Source organism: Thermobia domestica, chromosome 11 (assembly GCF_964235325.1).
Source record: "Thermobia domestica chromosome 11, izTheDome1.hap1.1, whole genome shotgun sequence".
In the NCBI taxonomy this organism is placed as follows: Eukaryota; Metazoa; Arthropoda; class Insecta; order Zygentoma; family Lepismatidae; genus Thermobia; species Thermobia domestica.
The window spans coordinates 18965624-18989797 of record NC_137464.1 but is presented as its reverse complement, the minus strand read 5'-3'; the positions used below and the strand labels follow the sequence as shown (position 1 = coordinate 18989797).

At 37.0% G+C, this 24174-nt stretch overlaps 1 long non-coding RNA gene across 2 annotated transcripts; it reads left to right on the top strand.

The window, feature by feature from the left end:
* The first annotated feature begins 20099 nt into the window (after positions 1 to 20099).
* On the top strand, positions 20100 to 23390 carry LOC145663945 (uncharacterized). Of its 2 annotated transcripts, none has more exons than XR_014127298.1 (2): positions 20100 to 20225; positions 22806 to 23390. It is a non-coding gene; the product is annotated as an uncharacterized LOC145663945 (long non-coding RNA). The 2 variants fall into 2 exon arrangements; XR_014127297.1 differs by lacking the exon at positions 20100 to 20225 and adding an exon at positions 20267 to 21528.
* Positions 23391 to 24174: the final 784 nt, after the last annotated feature.

Genomic DNA, 24174 nt, shown 5'->3' with positions numbered 1-24174 from the left:
GGGGGTGATGCACCCTCACGTTACGTTCAATTACATCCCAGATGTGATCGATTGGGTTCAGATCTGGAGAGTTTGGGGGGCAGCACATCACTTGGTACTCGCTCTTGTGTTCCTCGAACCACTCCATCACACTCCTGGCCTTGTGACATGGTGCATTATTTTGTCGAAAAATTCCATGGAAATCATACCGATGGAAATCATGGCCGTCATGAAGGGGGTGTACGTAGTCTGCAAGCAGCGTGCGACACCTCGGCCGTCATGGTGCTTTGCTCGAGCTCCACTGGACACATGGATGCTCAACTGAATGTTCCCTAGATAATAATTAAGCCGCAGCCAGTTTGTCTCCGTCCCGCAGTACAGATCTAAAGGAGCTGTTCCCTTTGAACACGACGGATTCGCACCCTCACGTCGTCATGATGAAGAAGATATCGGGATTCATCAGACAATGCAATGCTCTGCCATTGTGCCAAGCTCTAGTGGTGATGGTCACTTGTTCATTTCAGTTATAGTTGCCGATGTCGTGGTGTTAACATTCGCCATCGTTAGGAGTGTTCGGTGCACTGTGTGTTCAGACTAGTGTTGTGAAGGCCTGTGATAAAAACGGAAATTTTGGGTAAAAAACAGTTTTTTTACTGTTTTCCCGAGCTGGGGAAAAAACGGAAAATTTGGGTATGATCAGAATCATCATTCTTGTTAATCACTGAATCATTTTAGTTAATATGTTAAATCAAACATATATTTCATAGAGATATCTTCATTGTTCTATGTAAAATTCCGGAAATTTTGAAACTATTAGAAAAAATCATTTCTTCGGAAATATTGGCAAAAACAGGAAAATGTAGTTTAAAAACTATTTGTTGGCCTGATGCTAGTGATCTTACTTGCTGTAACATGTCTGCAACATATACAGTGGGAAGTGGAAAATCCGAACTAATTGGGACCACAGGTATTCGGTTTTTCAAATTGTTCGGATTTTCGAAAATGACCAAGAAAATGTCTTTTAGGCTTACATATACTGTACGGTATGTTCATCTATCGATACAGTGGTTATTCAGTACATACAGTAATTACAATACCGTACGTAAGGCTACTTACATTTAATGTTTCTGAAGAACTTGCTTGTACTCTAAGTCACACTTAAAACTTATAGGCCTAAGAAAAAATAAAAATAAAAATACATGACAAACAATTACATATAAATGAACTTTTGTAAAAACACTGACTTCACATAACGTCGATGAACACGCTATTGTTTGTTTATCGCTAGCATTAAGACAAAATGTAAAAACCTTCTAGGAACCGCGTTCGGATTTTTGACGTTAGGATTATCGACGTCCTAGTGTATATACAATGTATTTCGCTAACGGAAAAATACTTAGAGGAACAGGTTTTAATTCTACTTTACACACATATACCGCACAAGTGAGTAAATTTGAGCAGCGAGAAATATATTAAATGAAACTTCCGTTAGTTATTACAGACTAGCCAGTGGCGTATTTAGGGGGGTGGCTTCCGGGCTTAAGCCCCCCCCCGAAATCTTACTTAGTATAGTAAAGTAAATGAAATATCTTGCAGAATTTTCACATTTCCAGGCAAAGCCCCTCCCGAAAGTCAGCAAAGCCCCTCCCGAAACAAAATCGTAAATACGCCACTGAGACTAGCAGAATATCCGTTCTTCGCACGGGGAGAATACGTTTCATCTTTGGACACAAAGGGCACCAAAACTGTCACCAATGAACTTGTGGAGCCCCAAAACTATGAATTTGACATTCATATCGATAATTTTTAATTATCTTTACATGTCACCATCCTCCTTAGAGTACTAATGGGGCTGAATTTGTGGATTTAAACGGCATCTTCTGTTCATCTTAGCGAGTATGGATTCGAGGCCATTTTCGATCATGTATATATATATATATATATATATATATATATATATATATATATATATATATATATATATATATATACAGAGGCGGATCCAAGAGTGCTATAACCTCCCCCTTCACACTCAAGTATACACTGCATAAAATGGGCTTCAATCCTGCTTTACACTGGATAAAACTGCAAACTATGATCTAGCCCCTCCCTTGATCATGTCCTGGATCCGCCACTATATATATATACTGTATATAATGCTCAAAAAAATAGGGGTTCAGCTGAAATATCACACAAGACCTTAAGATAGTGTATGAATAAGCTTGTGTTTGACTCATATTATCATACAAGAAGGAATGCTTTAAGATACACTAGAAAAATGGGGCACATACTGGTGTTGGGGCACGGAAAACCTTGTTCACATGGCTCATGACACAAGACGGTTATGTGTGCACCTATCGAACTGCTCACAAACAGGCAAGGTAACAACACTGATTGTTCCTTAATATGTCATAGCCAACAGGGCCTCGCACCTGCGTGGCATGGATTCAATCAGATTATCGATGAGTTCTTGGGGGATGTTGTGCCACTCATCCAGAAGAGCGACTTCCAGCTCTGGAATGGTTGTTGGATTTACTGGCCTAGCAGCAATTCGTCTGACAAGCATTATCCAGACATGCTCAATTGGAACGAGATCCGGAGAGCATGCTGGCCACTTCATCCGAACGATACCCTCAGCATCCAGCATCTCATCCACTAACCGAGCTATGTGAGGACGAGTATTGTCATCCATAAAAAGGAACGAATCACCAATGGCACCAGCATAAGGAAGAACAAGAGTTTTCGTGATTTCATCCCTATATCTGAGAGCCGTCAAAGAGCCATTTCGGATTATGTGGAGCTCAGTACGCCCACCAATGCTGATTCCTGCCTACACCATCAGTACACCACCATGATACTGGGATGTTTCTCGCACAAACATGGGATTGTGTCGTGTTCCACACTCTCTCCAGATGAGAACACGTCGATTATCAGGCTCTACACTGAATCGAGACTCGTCAGAGAACAAAACATTGCCCCATTCATTGCGTCCCCACCCACGATGTTCCTCCGCCTACGCTCTTTGATCAACACAGTGTCGTGCAGTTAATGGGACACACACCATAGGCCTACGTGCGTAGAGATCACCTTCTCGAAGGCGATTGCGGACCGTTTGAGTAGATACTGTGCGTCCTGTTGTTGTTCGGAAGGCTCGCGGCAGCAGAGTTGTATTCTCACGCCGGTTTCGACGGGCTGTTAACAAGAGATAACGATCGTCTCTGGCTTTGGTTGCTAGTGGACGGCCTTGTCCTTGTCTTCTTTGAACACTTCCAATTGTTTGAAATCGATTCCACAATCGGGAAATCACACTCTGTGCCACTCTTATGGCATGTGCCACCTCCCGCCATGACTGACCAGCTTCCAACCTCATTGAGGGCCGCGGTGGCTCAGTGGTAGGGGGTTCACCTCTGGTGCTTGGGGTCCCGGGTTCGATGCCAGCCCCTGCCAAGTGAACTTTGTGGTGTACAAACACCGTGTGCGTGTGTTTTCTCGGGGTTCTCCCGTTTCCTCCCACTTTCTTCATTCCACCCTTTCACTCATCTCTCATCATCACCGTCTCCTTTAGCCTAACCGGCATAACCGTGGGACGCAAAGCTTATAAAGATTTTTTTCCCGGCCCGCATACAATTATAGCTTAATTTGCAAATCATTGCAAATGGAAGTGTCACCATCGATATTAGTGACCGCGAAAACTATGGATTTGACACTAATATCGGTCAATTTGGATTACTTTTACATGTCTCGGTATCCGACCCCCCCTCCGGTGACCACCGGCCCAAATAGGGTGAATTTGTAAGTTAATGTGATCAGAGTTTCACCATTGATTTCAGCGACCGCGAAAACTGAATTCGACAGTAATATCGGCCATTTTCTACCATTTTTACATGTCCCTGTAAGCGCACCCTGAGACCCCCTGGTTCGAATTTTGAAAAAAAAAAAGATTCGTCTTGATCTGGGGCCTGGGCCAGGGTACCCCTGACTAAAATTTGGTAACTCTCGGTTTACTCGTCTGGTCCCCAGGCTGCATACAGACAGACAAACACAAACAAACTATTTATTTTATTTATATTAGACTAGATAGATTCTTGCAAATTATGCCAGATTTTCATATTATCTTTCCGAACTAATTTTAAAGACCCGCTCCTACTTATCTTTATATATACACACAGTATATCTATATTTATATCTATCTATATCTATATATGTATATAACAAACGCAGGAATTGCACCCTAAATAACGCTCCTGGAGGACCCCTTTCTCAAAAAAATTGCTGGGGAAACACTTGTAGAAACTTCAGTTTTCGTGCCAGACCTGGTGAAAAAAAAAACTCCTTTAGCGATCGAATTAAAAAAAATAGTTCTCCTCAGGTTAGTATTCACTGAGAATATTGTTATAAAATTTAAATTTTATGGGTAAATCAGTAGACTTTGAATACATCCACATCGTATCCACTGAGTTGCGAAATTGTGTACCTCCAGATATGGGCGGTCGAAGAAAATTTTCTAGGGGGCATCTTCAATGTTTGCTATATTAGTCTTTCATTTAATGTGCATGGTTTGTTATATTACGTATACCAAGGAGGTTCATTCTTATCAAACACGGAGATTATGAAGGAGCAGATCTACTGTACAAAATATAATAAAAAAATCTCTTTCGGATTTCTATCATCCCGCAGTCCAACCCCGAGACGGAAACATAAGAGATAGGCTTTTTGTTTTTAAACAAGATAACGTGCCTAGCGAATGCTTTACATTGTGAAGATTATATTAGTGAAAATTAAACGAATATAATTTTACAACTTAATATACATATCACTAAATGTTGAGCTCCCCGTTGCTATGTGGTTAGCGTATGCGCCTTTCTCGAACGAGGTTTGATTCATGGTAGGAGCTCATGTGTTTCAAATCCGACGTTAAACTGTACGTTCACGTCTTGTAGAGCTTTGCTCCTGAAAACGACGCTAAACTATAATCTAATTTAATATTACTAAATATTAAAAAATAATGACTTACCAAGGTGACGTCAATTTGGCAGTCATCAAATTTATTTTATACTTTCACTTAATCCAGTAGATACTAATATAACAATTACAAGGCACACGCGCATATAAATACTCAGAAACAAGTACATACACACGTACACATACACAAATATGAACCCTTCAAATCTATTTACATGTGGTGGACTGCGCTGCATCAAACACTGTTATCTTCATCATCATCTTCTCATGTATCTGCATTATTTGATTCATCCACAGATTTTTTTATTTGTACGCATCATTCATTTTTCCATTTTCGGGAGGGTTCAGGGTTCTTTCTTCATTTAAAGAGTCGGTTCTCTGTATTGGAAAGAGAATCAGGGGAGGAAGGGGAATTTATACTTTAAGAATGGATAACATTTTAAGAAATATATACAAAACATGCCGCTTCCGACGCAGCACTGAAGCATTTCTTTTAGCGGTCATACCCCCTCCCCTCTCAAGTTGTAAAGTGAGAAGGGACTGAAACATCCCAGACACTCAGGGTTCAGTTGACAATAATAAAACTATGGGTAAGTAAACATCTTGTACAGAGTCACGTTTTGCTTATTTTTGAACATTTCTGTGAATTCAACAATACAACAGCGGAAATACTAACTGGTTTTATTACTCCAACCATCGCTTTAACTAAGGGATAATTCCCAACGGTCAGTGATCCATCTAAATTTTCGTTCTTTTTCTGTTCTCCAGAGGAAAGAATGAAATTTTGCCAAGATGCTAAAGTCAAGATGTTATATGCTAAATGGGAGTAAATTATGCTAGATCTAGCACCAAGATGCTAGATATGGCTTCACTGGCGGGCTTCGATATCTACAAAACTTTCTGCCAAAGCATAAAATAAAACAATAGCACAATAGTTTCGATAACATATGTGTGGTCCTTCGGTAGGCTACACATCTGGTAAGAAGCTCATCCCAAAGAGTAGTTTGGACAAAAGACTCGTAGCCGGCTTGTATAGATAATTGAATTCAAATATTCAAGTATCCATTTACTGAATGCTCATATCGTGTATGCATGCATTTGCATGCATTATTTAATAAATAAATAAAGTACACACACACTTAATTATGTCAGTGATAAACGGTGTTTATTGAAAAAACCCTCTCCAAACAATGAAGATTAATCTTAGACTGGAGGAATGGTTATCCTTCGTTTTCATTATCATTTGGCCATGAAACAAACGTCTGACAGATATACAACCCCTATATACAACTATGTGATGTTAGAATATATAACTCGTAGGGTATGATGCTTTACTTTTTCAGAAATTTCAGTACTTCTAGTGAAATGAAATCTTTAGTTTTACGTCCAACGTTTATGGCGGTTAGGCTAAAGGAGACGGTGATGATGAGAAATGAATGAAATGGTGGAATGAAGAAAGTGGAAGGAAACGGGAGAACCCCGAGAAAACCCACGAGCATGGTGTTTGTCCACCACAAAGTCCACACGGCGCGATGTGGGATCGAACCAGGGACCCCATGCACCGGAAGTGAACGCCCTACCACTGAGTCACCGCGCCCCCACAGTACTTCTTGTGTACCCCTATAAATGTAATAAAGAACTAATGGCCATGTTTTTTTAATATAAAAATATTCAATTAGAACTGGACAATTTACATAAAATTTGGAATCGACAAATGAAAACGGCACGTTTCTAGCACTTGTGGGTTCGAGATCTCATTGTTGAAAGGATTGGAGACAAACATATAAACTTTTCTGTGAGGAGAAACATATACGCCTAAATCTAGTATTTTAAAATGAAATGAAATGAAATCTTTGAGTTTTACGTCCCACGGTTATGCCGGTTAGGCTAAAGGAGACGGTGATGATGAGTGATGAATGAAATGGTGTAATGAAGAAAGTGGGAGGAAACGGGAGAACCCCGAGAAAACCCACGCACACGGTGTATCTAGTATTTTAATATATAGATAATAATTGGAATAGTTTTATTTTCGAGTGCTATTTTTTAATATTCGCAATATTGAAATTTTTGAACTTAAATTTTTTGCGTGTTTGAAAACAAAAAGAAATATCATTACTAGTAAAATAAACCTAATACAAACATATTTATCTTTTCAATTTTTCCGGAAAATCGAAAAAAAAAACGTTTTTTTTTTTTTAAAAAAAAATAGGTTTAAAATTTCCGGAAATTTGACAACACTAGTTCAGACACACTTGTACTTTGCCCAGCATTAAACTCTGATCTTAGTTCCGACGCAGTTCGCCGCCTGTTCTGTTTTACCAGTCTGCCCAGCCTACGACATTCGACATCTGTAATGAGGTGGGGCACCCAACCCCTCGACATTTGGACGTCTTTTTCCCTTGGTTTCGCCACTTGCTGAAGACAATCACCATAGCACTCCTCGAACACCTGACAAGTCCTGCAGTTTCCGAAATTCTCGTGCCGAGTGTTTCTGATCGAGCACTTTCTTCAAAATAATATTACAAATTATAGAAAAATTTTCGAGACATTCGAGTCGAGTCGAGATTTTTACCAGCTGTCTCGACTCGACTCGAGTCTCGACTCGAAAATTCGAGTCGAGAAATGCGTTTGTCTCGACTCGTCTCGAATTTTACAAAGTGTGTCTCGACTCGAATCTCGACTCGAATTCGAGTCGAGTCGAGTCGAGATTCGAGACATGTCTCGACTCGAGCGCATCCCTAATTCTACGTAAAACAGTAGATCTAGGTACTGAAAATGAATGATTGAATCGATCGAAAATGAATTCATACTTGAATTTCAATGCATGAAAATATTGTCGTGTCTCTATTTTACAAGTTAATAAATGCTATAATTATATATATATATATATATATATATATATATATATATATATATAGAGAGAGAGAGAGAGAGAGAGAGAGAGAGATGTGAAATATCCCCACTTGAGTTTACTTTAGGTCAGTGTTCGAAGTGGAAAAAAAATAGAGACGGTATGTTTTATTACGATTTTGACTTAACATAGGATACCGTCTACCTAAATGTTGAAATGCAGTGAGGGTATGTTGCCTGAAAGATTGCATTTCTATTTTTACATAATGAATAAAAACCATTGGAGAGCTTCTCTGTAGTAACGCAAGTGGGGGGGGGGCATTGAGAGTCTTTGATCCCCTCCAACTTTCTGGGGGGGAAATATCCCCTTATGTTTCATTATAGAGAATTATACACGAAAATGTTGAAAAACCGAATGAGGATATTAATAATTTTCTGCGGGAAAACTCTCGGTCTCCCACTCGAATGTGGGCTATTCGAAACACCCGGAAGGTCCGCTCCCACAGCAGACAACTCCTAAACTTGCCCAGCCCATGCTCAAAACACGACATTTATATGCATTACGGCATGAAGACACTCACATACACACATACGTAACAAAAAATAATAATAATAATAATAAATAAATGAATAAATAAATAAATAAAATAAAATAAAATAAAATAAAAAACAATATGGCACATCAAAATAATAAGCAAGATGACTTCTTTGCAGACATCTCATTTTAAAAACAAAAGATAGGAAAGAGGTAAAAAAAAATATCGGTGTTGTCAACTTTTCTACATAAGAAATAAAACCTTTTACGTGCTAAGCTATTCGTCAATTACTATGTATAAAAATGGATTTATTAAAGATATTTAGTATCTACTTTCCAGTGACTGTATGTTTGAATCATTGAAAAACCAGAGGCGGTATGGCATACCACTACATACCGTCTCACTTCGATCACTGCTTTAGGTTCCTCCATTCCCTCCCATATTGTAATTCCACCAATTTTTATTTAATTCACTTTTAATTAATTATCCATCTTCTTCATCCTAAAGAGCATAAATATGGGACATTAAATTTAAAAATAATTTAATTTCAACAAAACAATTTTTAAAATTTTATCTTTTAAATTTTAACTTAATCTTTTTTTTTTCAGATGTTTGATTGAGTTGAGTTTGGAGTTTAATGTCTCTTTTAGTAATGAGGTTATATGAGATGAGGACCTATAGCATAACGTGGGATCCAAACCATATGAGTATCTGTCGGGAAGCGAACCCAGGTTTGCAGCGCCTAAGAATATACGCAAGCTATATAGCTACGACGGAGCTTTACTGGTCAGAAGTTTAAAAAAAAGATTTCTCATAATGAAAACTTAAAAAAAAACAAAACAAAAAAAAACATTAAGGCACTTCATTGCATTCGTTAAGTTTCTTCATGGGATACAGTAGCTCCGAAGACTATAATCACTTCCTGATGACATATATTTTTATATGGAACCACCAGAGAAGTATACTGTTCCAAACAAAAAACAAAATGATCAAATTCGGTGCACATATCTCGAAGTTATGTGTGAACATACCTCTATAAAATGGGTCTAGCTCAGTGGTAGAGCGCCTACCTCTGGTGCGTGGGGTCCTTGGTTATATCCCCGGCCAAGTAAGCTCTTGGTAGACAATGTCGGATCCGTGGGTTTTCTCTGGGTACTTCCGTTTCCTCCCACATTTCATTCCACCAATTCTTCCATCATCATTCACTTGCCGTATCCCTTAGTCTAAAGGACATAAAGAGTGGGACGATAAACTGGAAAAGGGGTCAAATTGAGAACTACTTCCTTTTTCTGAAATCAGTTAAAAATCAAATAAACATCTAAGCTTTTTTTTTTTTCTTAAAAAAAATGATTATAGTGGAATGATTTAGTGATAGGAAACTGGAAACCCCTTTTTTAAGTTGAGAATTTGAGAACTACAAGATTAACCTTACAAAGATATATTCTAATACAAATAAAAAGATAGTGTATCTAATTTAATGCATACAAGATGTGCAGAAATTGTACATAATGTAGAAATGAGATAAAGATTCCCGATAAATTCATTAAAATATTCTTTATCTTTTATCTCACTCAAAATATCTGACATATAATATAGTAAAGTATTGGTATATTTGTGTCTTTTAAACGGGAATTTCTGTGAAATTCTCACTCAGGATAGGCAGTTTCGGATAATGATCCAAGAACCCTCCATTCTCGCTGTGAAGTCAATGATCTGCTGTACGGTAGTGCTGTAGTACCCATTTCCAAGAAAACTAAATGACCTAGCAACACTGAAGACGATTCCAAGTAAAAATTTACGATGACGTCAGAGATGAGTCATACCTTGCAATCTTCACCAATCAGCATTCACAATTTGGTTTGCTCTACTAAGGGAGGGAAAGGCAGGGTTGCTGATCCCATGATCGTGATTCTCAGCACGTTATGACAATGAAGGAGAAAGTTTTTATTTCTTCTAAATTTCTCTTAGTTCAATTCAGTTGTGACACTAACTGCAAAATTGATAAATAAACAGAAGGAATTATGTAATTTTTGTTATACATTACGTCCTGTCGGATAATCACAAAGTCATGACAGAATGCCATCATCATGAGTCGGAAAATATTGAAAGATTACCGGTAACGCAAGATGTTAAATACATTGTCTTCTCATAAAACAGTGTCTTCAAGAACACTAATGAAACCTTTGAAAACAGCGTATGTACACTGATACGTATTCGTAAACGCTTCTATCTCTTTCGGTGTTTGTTATTTCACACCTTACTTCGTGTAGATCAGAACCAGTAGCGTTGCCGTCTCATCACCATGTTCAGGGGCGGCTTTAGGATTTTAATTTTGGCTGTAGGAAATTAATTTTACATTAGTGGTTGATACTATTTGTTAAATAATTATCTACCATTAATATAAATATTGAAAAATATAGTTACTCTTTATTGTATCTTTTAGCGTTTATATATTTTTCCAAATTTTTGGGTACGCCCGTGCCTATCCGTCCTGCCCGCTAAAACCGCCACTGACAATGTCCCTACAAACTTTTGGGGGGCGGAGGGGTTTCAGCTTCTAACAATTACGATACAACGATTTACGAGGATTCTTTTTTTTATTTGTTTATTTTTATTTTATTTTATTTTATTTATTTATTTATTTTTATTTATTTATTTATTTTTTTGAGAAAATTTATAGATTTAAATAAAGGAACTTTCATTCTGTAAATCCAAAACTGTTACCTTTCACCATCTATCAACGACTAATATATTTTGTTCATCTGTTTAGATAATTTGAAAGAGATGACAGGGGCTGTATCAAGGAAAATTTGAAATTTACTTGTAAGGAATTTTATACATGTATTGTGAGTGAATAAGGACTTCTTAAAGCAATTTCCTATAGTTGAAATATAAATTTGAAGAATAAATTTCGTTTTCCACATCCAAAATCGTCACGTAAAGGTTAATATAGTTTTTGTTCATCTGTTTCGACAATACTCGTATTAAAGAAGTGGCAGTTACTTGTAAATGCAATAAAACGATCAATGCCGATTTCAGTTTCTCATTTATAGCACAATATATCTATTAAGCATATTAGTCAATGTACTAAGGATATGCAGAATACAGCTTCCCATAGATAAGTCCGAAGGGAATTTTGACGGGGTGTCATTTTTTTTTATTATTATTTTCCAGAGTTAGCAATCCTAGATATAGACCTCCTTTATACTCATCATCATAGGTATTCTGCCAGTATTCGCAGGACACTTGCTGCAGCTGAGAAGCTTCCATGCTCCACGGTCTTCCGCTATCCTCTTTGTCTTCACATACGATTTCTCTGTTTTGATACCGTCCATCAATTGTAGTCTCCTTCGCCCGCTCCATCTCTTTCCTGCCACCATACCTTCTAGCACGTCTTTCATGATACAGTCCCTTCTTATCCAATGTCCCAACCAATTTCTCTTCCTCTTCTCAATAATATCTAAAATTGCTCAATAATCTATAAAATTATAATCTTTAAGATTGCAATGCCTTTCAAATCAAAGATACAGAAAAGATGAATCACTTAAATGTGATACAGAAAACTTCAAGGAGCACATCAATAATTTCTGTTTGCAGAAAAGGAATGACTCAAGATAGAACCTGTTCCTTAGACACTGGATCAATGTCAAAAAGCCATTATTCGCTACTTGCTATTATTTTTGCTCTATGGAAATAAGAATTATATATGTAGCGTTTGCTGTATGTACACAACACTGTAATTGGGTATTAAGCCTGTTGTGTTGTATATTAAATAAATAAATAAATAAATTAATTAAAACCGGAAGCACTAGTAAATTTCAACCACTTGCGGTTTTGGTACTGTTGTATTGGTGATGGTGTATTGTCTTCAGACGCTGAGTCTATTTATTTTAACGCTTTTCAGTATCTATTACTGTTTTGTTCTATAGTGATCAACGTTGAAACTAGACACGGTTCATTTCTACCTCTTCCAGTTTGATTTACGCTTTAGGATTTAGATTTCTGGGGGTTCGGCATCTAAGGCCGTTTAGCCCGTCACGTTTGAGGGATAACATGACTCAGCGAGGACACTATCCGGGGAAAGAAAAGGAAGAAAGGATTGAGGAAGGAAGAAAGCGGCCTGGGGCCATAAGTTAGGTACCGGTACCATACCGGCATTTGCCTAGTGTGAACGAGGAAAACCCAGGAAAACCTCATTCAGGGTAGCTGGCCCGAAAAAGCTTTTTACACTTTTTCAACAGAGTGCCCCTACCGGGAATCGACACTTCCAGTTTGAATAGAGGAAATGAAATCTATTTTTAAGAAGTTGAATCGATTGCCAAACAAAAAAAACAGCTTCACGATATCTCTCAACCGATTTTACTCTATGGAAAATCAATATTGAAACAGGAAGTACTAGTACATTTGAACCATTTCCGTGTGGGTGGTGATGGTATGTTCTCTCGAGACGTAGAATCGATTGCAAAAAACAGTTTGTTGCTATCTTACCATTTTTATCCTACGGCGATAAGCTTTGAAACCGGAAATGATTGATTCCTACCAGTTCCGGTTTGAACAGAAGGTTAACTGAAGAGCTGGAATGTATTATGGGGACGCTGACTCGGTTTGTCGATGTCTCTTGCTGTTTTTTGGTCTGAAACTTGTGGACAGACGAATGAAACAGCCATTATAAGACTTCTAAATTGTTTCAAATAGGTCTAGTTCCGTAGCATAGTTCGGAAACATAAAAAAACTGATTACATCTTCAAATTATTCTCCTACAAGTTTTACAATCACCAAAAGTCATATGTATATTGGCCTTACATATGTTTCAGGAGCTTTATTACTTAGAATAGATTAATTTAAACGCACAATGTGGGTTCTGCCCGTAAGAGGAAGAAAAGTTTGAAAAAATAATAAGAATAACGACTACAGAATATGAAACAAATTTTCGAAATGGACTTGCAGTTTAACATCCCACGATTATGATTTTAGCCAAAGGAGACAATGATTCAAGAATGAGAATGTTAATCGAAGAATTGGTGGAATGAGGATGTGGGAAGAAACAGGAATGCCCAAGAAAATCCATGGACACGATATTATTCACCACAAACTTACTTAGCCGGGAATCGAACCAGGACCTCACTTACTAGAGGTAAGCGGTCTAACGAATTTTCGAACATGTACTTGGGTCAAGGTGTTATTTTGATCCTTTTAATTTCATTCAAATATGCATCGAAAGGGGGAAAATGGTGGGATTCATATACATTATCAAAATTTTTGAATAAATCTGTTCTTCCTGTACAAAAAGTGGATATTTCAGCTAGTGATGTAATACTTATAATAATAGTAATAGTTTATTTTGCATTGCATTTTGTACACGAGAATATGAACGTCTAATCGCGTTGTATAATGGAGTGACGAACTAAACCAACTTTCCGTATCAGCAATAAAACTGTCAAAAAGTGGTTACCACTCACTCTTGGACTGTTTATGAGTCGAATGTTACCGTTATTTTATAAGAAGTTGTCACTTGTCATTCTTACCAGGAGACACAAGGAAGATTGATGTAATGCTACCCGTGTCGTAGATCTTGAACTTCGAGGGGGGAAAGTTGGTTTTGTTTTTGTTTAAACTATATTTGTGCTGTATTTTGCAGTTCATTATATTGCAATGTGTTTACACTTTTATTTTAAAGAAATACATGGTCCGATAACTATAATAGTGCGCATATGATTACAATAGTTTCATAATCTACATCCTGTTTCTCTGATTCGCTGCTCAGGTGTGATATTCAATCAGTGAGGGACGAAAGGGAAAAAAAGGTTATTAAATCCAGTTGCCTCGTGTTCAAGGGAAAGCTGCTGATGTTATGGACAGTGCACCGTGCTCATAATAAACACAGTTGCGAGCTGTGGTGACGCGCCAACCTCGACAGAGAGCATTGAGGCGCAACGCCACGGCAACAGCTGTTCCTGTTACGTTCAGGGCAGGTGACAAAGAGAAAAAGAGCCTGGTGAAATAACACAGGAAATCAGTCACGTGACTCTTTTCCTTTTTAGCTCAGGTAGTTGGGGAAAACCTGTAAACACATAGCGGGTTTTCCTCGTGGTTGGAGACTCAAGGTTTGGTGGCAGTGCCAGAATAGAGGGAAAGGCGAACTAAAAATCAATAGTGGGGGATATAGCGACTAATTCTGAGAAGAAACGATAAACAATATCTAACAAGAAAAATGTAAATAGCTAAATAAGTAAACACATTATTATTATTATTATTATTATTATTATTATTATTATTATTATTATTATTATTATTATTATTATTATTATTATTATTATTATTATTATTATTATTATTTAGGTATAGCGATCTGTCTACAGCACTTCATTAAATTTAGAATTTGTTCATTCAAAATAGTTTCTTAAAAAATGGGGTTCTTACTTATGGTTTCAGCTTTCAGATCAATCAAAATTTACAAATTTAGCTCTATTATTGAATTACATATATTACGAGTTTTTATTAAAAATAAAATAAAACATGGTTTTTCTTTTAAAAATAACAGTATTATAAAGTAAAATAATTCTGTCGTCAAGAAAATTACTTAAAAATCTATTTATGATGACAAAATAGATTTTTTAAAAAAAGATTTAGGATTACGATTTTTAGAATTTTTAGATTCCTGAGCTTTCGGCATCTATTCCATGTTAGTCAGTCATGTATGAGGGATGGCGTCCCTTGGCGATCACACTATCCGAGGAAGAGGTAAGAAGAAAGCGGCCTGGGACCTATAGGTTAGGTACCATCCCGAAATTTGCCTGGTGTCAATGAGGAAAACCTGACTCAGGATGGCTGCCCTGGAAAAACTTTTATACATTTTCGACCCAGTATCCCCACTGGGAATCAAACCCGGGGTCGCTTGCACCAAAGGCTAGAGCAGCGTTTCCCAACCGGTGTGCCGCGGCACATTGGTGTGCCGTCAATGGGCCGCTGGTATGCCGCGAGGAATAGAAACAAAATTATTAATTTTATAGCAATCAAATTGCAAAACGTAGGGAAAAATGTATATTTGTGTTTCACATTACTATGAAACTCTACTATGAATCTACAATTTTAAGTTTCATACCGGGTTACTATTCTGTATATTTCGAATGTTGAAAAAGTATTTGTTATTGTTATGACCATTATTGCTTCTTTATTGTTGCAGACTATTTCGTAACTTGAAAATTTAAAATATCATTCAATCTTTTCGACAAATTACCTACATTTGTGTTTTAAAAGTTAAAGAGATTTGTTTGTTCGTTCGTTATTTAGTGATCTTCCTTCTTAGTAGAAGGTTGAATCCAGTTTTTAAAAAGAAAGCGTATTTTTAAAAACCCGAGTCCAATATTTCATTGCAATTGTTTTCTATTTTTAAATTGGAATGAAAAATAAGCATAACGATTTACCACGGAGAAAAAACCAGTGATCGAGCTTTCTTCTCTGTGAGATGGAGATCAATAATCACAGAAAAATACCACTGTGTTTTATATTTACAAATAATAATATCAATAAGTGTGCCGCGAGAATCCAAGTAACACCCGTAGTGTGCCGCAAGTTGAAAAAGGTTGGGAAACGCTGGGCTAGAGCGTTAGCGGCTACGCTACAAGGAACCACATGACTAAAAAGAAAAGCATAGGAATCGTTCTCATATGCTTAGATCTAAATTATAAACTGACGCTATATTATTATATTATAGACTTCCCCACGCTATTTTTTGTAAGTCATGCATAACTATATTTTTGTAAAAAAAAGTCTATTTTTTTGACGACAGAATTATTTTTTACTTATCAATAAGATTTGTGTTAGTTTACTTTTTAATATGAGTTCTTTATTTTTTAAAGGAAATCATGTTCTATTTTTTATTTTATTTTATTTCCTGCTTTTTAATCATAGTTAAATCCAATTTCTATTATTGCGGAATTTTATTTCCTTTCTCACATGATTGCTGAGGCTCCACGCCTTTTGACACTATAGCCCACTTAAGGAAGAGATATTTTAAAAAAATACACAAAGAGGACGTTCTTTAAATGAGGTAAAATGAAGAAATGGTACTAAGACTAAAAAAAAAAGCATTAAGCATTCTAAGTGATTCACTATAATCCATTGTAATCAATTACGCCCAATGCTTTTACAGTGGTGCCCACCCCCCTTATGTCTATGACGCACCCCCCCCCCCAATTGTCTATCCGTAGGTGTTCTTCCATGAAAAAAATCTTCTTTTCGATTAATTTTACCCCTCCTCATCAAACATATTTATATAGATTTTACCCCCCCAAATATTTCAATGACGCAGTTTGCGTCATAGCCCCCCCTTGTGGGCACCCCTGGCTTTTATAATCTTACCAGTTAGACGCATTTCTTCACTTTACCCGCAAAATAATCTCCTTTTTTGTGCTTTTTATAAAAGTACTAATTGTATTATATTTTTCCGATTATTATTATTATTATTATTATTATTATTATTATTATTATTATTATTATTATTATTATTATTATTTACTTTTTGTTATGTTTTCACATTCAATTAGTTCTTGAATTCTATCGTATTTTTACAATCTGCAACGCAATTTACGAAGATATCCTGAATGTTATACTGTTCATACCAACTCTGTAACATTTCTGGTTGCATAACAATAGGCTATCTGTTACCTGGAAAGATTTAATACTGTCTGTGATCAGACTCCTAGCACCCGTAGGGATTAGGAAGGTGGTGACATGTAAAAGTAATCGAAAAATACCGATATTAGTGTTGAATTTATAGTTTTGACGATCAATGAGACGAAGAGTGATACTCTTGATGCCATCTGAGTCCAAGTTGAGTGCCACTGGCATGGAAGGGGTGAGAAGGGGTGAAAAATAAAATGTCCAGAAGGACCGAGATTAGTATCGGATTGATAGTTTTCAAGGTCGCTAAGCTGATTGATGATGGTACTGACGACATCTAAGTCCAGGTTTAGTCAAGAACATGCATGTCAACTGACCAGGAGACGTTGCTCCGTTGCTCGTCGTTTGAGACTATGGCTCTTCGAAGATGAGTTTCCGATGTGTTTCCCTCCGCAGCGAACGTGACCTAGGTGGCTATTCGGTAATTTTACTTCCGCCAGAGTTATAAATCATACTATGAGCCAGACAGGGTTTCCAGGCCTTACTGTCACACCCTTATTCTCATTCATGCGAATCACTAGAAATAACCCATTTGTGTTACATAAATTTTACATAAATTTTTCTGTGATTAGGTAATTTTTCGGAATTTCCTGGTATTTTTGTGATTTTTTTATGTATATACGAACGTATTTTATAATAGCAGAGGTCCAATACTCGCGTAAGGCGTCTTCCACGCACCAGTTTCTTACTAAAATACCCTTGCCTGGCAACATGTCTTTCCTTTTTCTCTTCCTTTAGATATATTTCACTGATTCCGAAACAGCAGGCGGTCTATTGTTCCGAAACGCACCAAATATGCTCGAGCCGACCCATTCAGCGCGTTTTTTATTGCTTTCGCGTTTGCAGCACATTGTAATTAGCCATCCATATTTAAATACATGGCCAGTGTATTCCAAGCGTACGCATGAGCCACAAAAGCGCGTTGCGAACGCATCGAGTAGCCATCCACTTATTCTACTCGTTTTTCTATTCTTAAATACTATGTGGGGGGCACGGTGGCTCAGTGGTAGAACATTTACTTCTGATGCGTAGGGTCTCTGGTTCGATTTCCAGCCTAACATGTTTGTGGTGGAGAAAACTGTGTCCGTGAGTTTTGCCGGGTAGTCCCATTTCCTCCCATATTCTCATTCCACCAATTCTACCATCACACTTCCCTTAATCATCGTCTTCCTTAGCCTAAATGACATAATTGTGAGAAGTTCATTTAAAGTATTATGCGTAAATGTTATACTTCCATGCGAAGCCGGGCACTTCTGCTAGTACAAAACTACGAACGAAAATACAAGAAATCATATACCGGAACCCGTATCTCGAGTCTGCATTCATCATCCGGCAATTTGTACCGTCCTTACAATTTCATTCAATTTCCCGTACAATATATAGTTAAAATCTCAAATTTCATACAATGTGTCTAATATATTGCAAATACATTTCAGAAGTTGCTGATATCATCCATATTGCATGAGATCCAGTGATTGTGTACCCACATCGTCATATCCATATAAGGTGAAGTATTGACCGGAGTCTGGATCACGAAAATGCTAATGACAGGAAAACAGCGTTATTGTTGAAAGTCGAAGCAATGCAAACAATGTCCTTGAGCTAACAATGTAAGAGGCGAAAGATTTTTATTAGAAGGTGCTTTATAATATTTTTACTGTTACAAAATTGGGCGTCATTGCTTGACGTCAACATAGGCAACTGGTGTTTATTTTTGTTAACGATTTCAGTTTGTTGATGTTATAAGGTCATTATTTTCCCCTTCGCTATGTTAAAGTTTTAAGTTAGCCATGGCCTAGAAGACGTCGAACAGTACAATAGCGCATCGTCTAGACAGGAGTTGAATGTTAGCATAATTCCGAATACGCACTAGCATTCAATAGACGTACAGTATATAAATGAACTTAACGTCCCCTTTTATTGTGCGCGTTCTTTTTTTATTGGGGTAAAGGAGATGGATGATTAATAAAAGATAATAATCATGGAATAATTAGTAATGTAAGAAATGGGAAGAAACGGGATAATCCTGAAAACAACCACAAATACAACGTTGTTCATCATATACATTACTTATGAGACAAATGGGACCAGAGGTGGGGGCTATATTTGTGAGTTAGTGACGAGTGAAATAAAAACCCGTTTATGTATCTGATCGCATATTGTGTCTGTTTGATAATCATATCTATAATTATTTCTCCTATCTACTTCAGCCTACTTCATATTCACTTAATAGATCGCCTCTTTTGTAAATTGGGGCCGCAGTAGAACGCTCACCTCTGGTGCACGGGGTCCTTGGTTCGATCCCAGTTCGTGCCAAGTAAGCTTTGTGGCAGGCAAACACCGTGTGCATGGGTTTTCTCGGGGTCTTTCCGTTTCCTCTCACTTTCTTCATTCCGCCATTTCATTCATTTATCATCATCATTATCTTCTTTAGACTAGCCAGCATAATCGTAGAACGTAAAATTTAAATATTTCATTTCATTTTTTCTCTGTAAATTGTAAAGTCCATACTCCCATTCTTCGATTTAGTATCCTACACTTGGCATCAGGCGCGCACCAATATATATATATATATATATATTGAGAGAGGCTCCAATACTACAGGATTCTAGGTCTATCTAGGATTAAGCAGGTACTATTATACACCAAAAAAGGCAATAAGTAATTTTCAAACACTTCCATCTATATATTTCAATAGTGAAAAATCGCGTCTTTTGGCTCCATCAATCACTTCTCTTTTAAAGCAAGTATTGTATTATTAATAAGTGTATAAATACTGTATATGTCGAGTTACTGCAATGAAACTATCATATAAGTGAAAAAAAAAAAAAAGAAGTTAGCTCAACGGTTTTAAAAAAGAATATATTAAAAAAGATTTTTTGACATTATTTTGTAGTGATAAAATATATGTGTACTTAAGTTAAATAACAAAAGAATTTTGGAATAAACAGTCACACTTATTGTGGACTAATGAGGTTCTCCGGCAGTCACGTAGCGTAAAAAGTAATTAAGTGAACAAACAAGGCTGTTACGGAGAACCTCAGGGTTTGGCTGACGAAATTAATAGTATATAAAAAGGTAAGGGAGAGATTTAAGGATTATTTTGGAATAACCAACGGATTTTGGAATAACCAACGGATTTTAAAACAACCAACGGATTTTTTAGTAACCAACCAAGATCTGCAATAACATGGGTGGTATACCAGCATACTTAATGTAAGTTGTATTTTTCATTTTCATAACTTGCTGTCATTCATATAAGGCTCTAAGCTGGACGAATGGTCTCCTGTGAGAGGACATAATCTAAATTTGTAATTGTAACCTCTAATTCATGTAAAATAAAGTCTTGCTTGTTGAAAAAGGAAATTATTAATTAGTTAATTGTCATCTGACAGGCAAGAGATCACTAACTACCGCATTATTTTAACATGGCTCCCAGACGAAAGTATACAGCTGGGGCCCTATATTAAATGACAGCAGTTTTCTTTATACCAGACATATTTTTTTTTCTTTTCTTCCTTTTGGACGTTTTTTCAATAGTGGTATAGTTTTTTCAGTGCATTTGGTATAATTTTTTTCTTTCTTTTTTTTTGTTTTTGGTTCCCCAATATATTTTTGAGTATATTCTAGTAACTTATAATGCCAATTACACGTAGTCTTGCGCAAACTATGGACATAAACGGTCACGTAGTAGCCCCGCAGTCTTTGACGACTCTTCCTGCTACCTCCATTAACCTGCACGCTAACAGCACGACACCCCATTCTATAACCTCAGAACCTGTAGTTCATACTCCTTCCCATACAGTTTCACAACCTTCAGCCTGTGTCACGTTAGGCTCCGCATCCGTTTCGGTTAACCCCAACTCTCTTACAATATTTGCGGGCACACCTTTAGAGAGGGCAGATTTGTTTCTAACCAATTTTGAACGCACAGCGAAAATATCTGGTTGGTCAGAAGATAGGATGAAAAATATTTTTTCGTTGTGTCTAGCAGATGTACCCTTGTACTGGTACCAAACCACTGCCGGGTTAGACGCTTTGTCCTGGACGACACACACTACGGTGATGTTCAAGAACAGTTCCTCATAAGTGGGGGACTGCAATGAAACTATCATATAAGTGAAAAAAAAAAAAAGAAGTTAGCTCAACGGTTTTAAAAAAGAATATATCAAAAAAGATTTTTTGACATTATTTTGTAGTGATAAAATATATGTGTACTTAAGTTAAATAACAAAAGAATTTTGGAATAAACAGTCACACTTATTGTGGACTAATGAGGTTCTCCGGCAGTCACGTAGCGTAAAAAGTAATTAAGTGAACAAACAAGGCTGTTACGGAGAACCTCAGGGTTTGGCTGACGAAATTAATAGCATATAAAAAGGTAAGGGAGAGATCCAAGGATCATCTCGGAACAACCAACGGATCTCGGAACAACCAACGGATCTCAAAACAACCAACGGATCTCTCAGCAACCAACCAAGATCTGCAATAACATGGGTGGTATACCAGCATACTTAATGTAAGTTGTATTTTTCATTTTCATAACTTGCTGTCATTCATATAAGGCTCTAAGCTGGACGAATGGTCTCCTGTGAGAGAACATAATCTAAATTTGTAATTGTAACCTCTAATTCATGTAAAATAAAGTCTTGCTTGTTGAAAAAGGAAATTATTAATTAGTTAATTATTAATTAGTTAATTATCATCTAACAGGCAAGAGATCACTAACTACCGCATTATTTTAACATTACTAAGATTGGACATGAATTCAGGAGAACATCTCAGGTGCAGATAAAACAGTCCAAGTTTTTTTTAGAGAGGGTTCGGACGCAGTGGAACTAGGGTTGCCAACTGGCCGGCTATATCGGCAGACTGGTATTTTTCTCAGGCTCAACAGTATGTTTCATGATTTAAAATACAATTATTCTTCACCTCTATTGGGAATTACGAGTAAGTTCCTGTAATTTTATTTTTTTAGAGCTGGCGACCCTAAGTGGAGCCAGGCCGGTAGCCAGCCCAAAAATGTAGGGGGGGATGAAGTTAGGGGGGGCCCGATCCAACCATTTATAGTTCATCACCATATTATAGTGCATTTTCAAGCCTACCGTGAAAATTTTAGGGGGGCAGCGAAAATTTAAGGGGGGCGTCCCCCCAGACCCCCCTGGATACGGGCCTGAGTGTAGCCCTCCGTGATGTGCTTCTGCCTAGCATAGATCCCAGAGTTGAATTTCAAAAAATGTATTGGCTAATAGGTTGCTGCTTAACATCTTCCTTAGGATATGCACCTAGCAACACACTTGGTGGACCCTACGCGGGATAATGGTAACTGGCCAACAACAACAACAAAGGATATCTTGGTCCAACATAGCTTCAAACCTGGAACTCGCCATAATTTATCCAACAGTTTTGAAATCTCACTCCCTGTCATAATCTTCCTTCTTCTTCTTCTTTTTCGTAGGGGCTACATTGGCAATTGAATTGCTTGACAAAACGGTTAAATGTAAGGTAGGGGCAACGTTGGCCTTTGACTAAACTATCTTTTTCTACTGTTGGGCTTCCTATTTCTGCTGCTAATGAAGAGAAAATCTGCTACACCTGTACCACTCTTGCTGACCTTTCATTCTCAGATTGGAAAAACGCAAAATCTTATATACGAGGAGTGTTCAACAATAATTGTCTCTTAATATACAGGGAGTTGAAGTACTCATAATATGTTGTATTCTAAACTGTAGAAGTATGAGTACCAAAGTATAGAGTTATATCACTGATACTGGTTGTATTCTCTGTATTTTACAGGTGGCAAGTGTGTCTGGAATAGTGAAAATTAAGAAAACTAAAGTGCAAGCCGTGATCAAAAACTTTCAGATAAAAGGCCTAACACTGACGAAGATAAACGCTGATATGGTTAGTGTGATGGGTGATAGTGCCCAAGGGCGCCCACCAGGGGGGCAAGGTGGGGCGCTTGCCCCCTAGAGGAAATTGTACTTCTGAATATTGAAAATCCAATAGAATTTTTACATTAGTTACAGCAAAATTTGAAACTATTTTTGAAACGTCGCTTATACTTGCCCCCTCTTGGAAACCGCATCATGGGCGCCATTGATAGTGCCCCTTCCTACCAAGTGATAAAGGTCACGAGAAGAAGTTTCGAAGAATTGCTTGGTGATCAACACTTTTTTTTTTTTTTTTTTTTAATACACGGTGTAACAATTTTAGAACGTACAGTAGGTGGACAAATTGCATTTCTGTAATGGATGACTTTCCGGAAAAAATGAATTTCTTTCTATATGTGGGACAATAACTTTTGAACATCCTTTATATAGCCTATGAGGAAGATTTATTTTTCCTCTTGCTATAATTAAAAGAGTCGTTTTATCTTTAGACAGAGAGACTTGCATAATATATCCGGAAGACAACGCATTGCGTTCTTGTCGGGACAATCCCGATTGCTTGCCTTGACGTTGTTTCCCATTGGATTGTTAATTAATCACATTTGGAATTAACTTCAAACAATTTCGTTATACAGTCAGTGTCAGCTTCATCAATGAAGATGCTATAAGAATCCTAAGAGAGCAGTCATGTTTTTCTAACCAGGAAATTTTACTGATGTATTTTCTAGAATGAAGTAAGGACTAGTGACGAATATTAAACAATATACTTAGAATAAAATTGTATTTAAAGTATTGTAAGCTAATAAGACAATAAAATTATATATATATGAATTGTAAATTATGTAATCCCAATTCATAATAAGGATCCCCAGAATTATATTTACCACTGTTGTCCAAGATCCTAGTGGCGGTTCTAACTAGAGACTGAAGTAAAAAGAGATTATAAATAAAGATAAGTACCCAACTTTAAAACGTGTCTTACTTATGTGACCATTTGCTTTCAAAGTTCAATGACTTTACTATAAAATTTCAATATATAATACTTTTCTATACGAAGTTAGGAAATGTTTGTCGAGATGGCAATACGCCAAGGGATTTACCTATCAAAACATAGTCTTACCAGATACCACAGTAAGTACGATTGCGAGAATGTGTTCTAAAGATTTTTTTTTTTAAAGGCAATTGTATAATAGTAAAAGGATATGGCTATCTTATCAATTTCTTATTATTCAGTTTTATTATTTTGTTTTGTGTTTATTTTGTTCAAGTAGCCT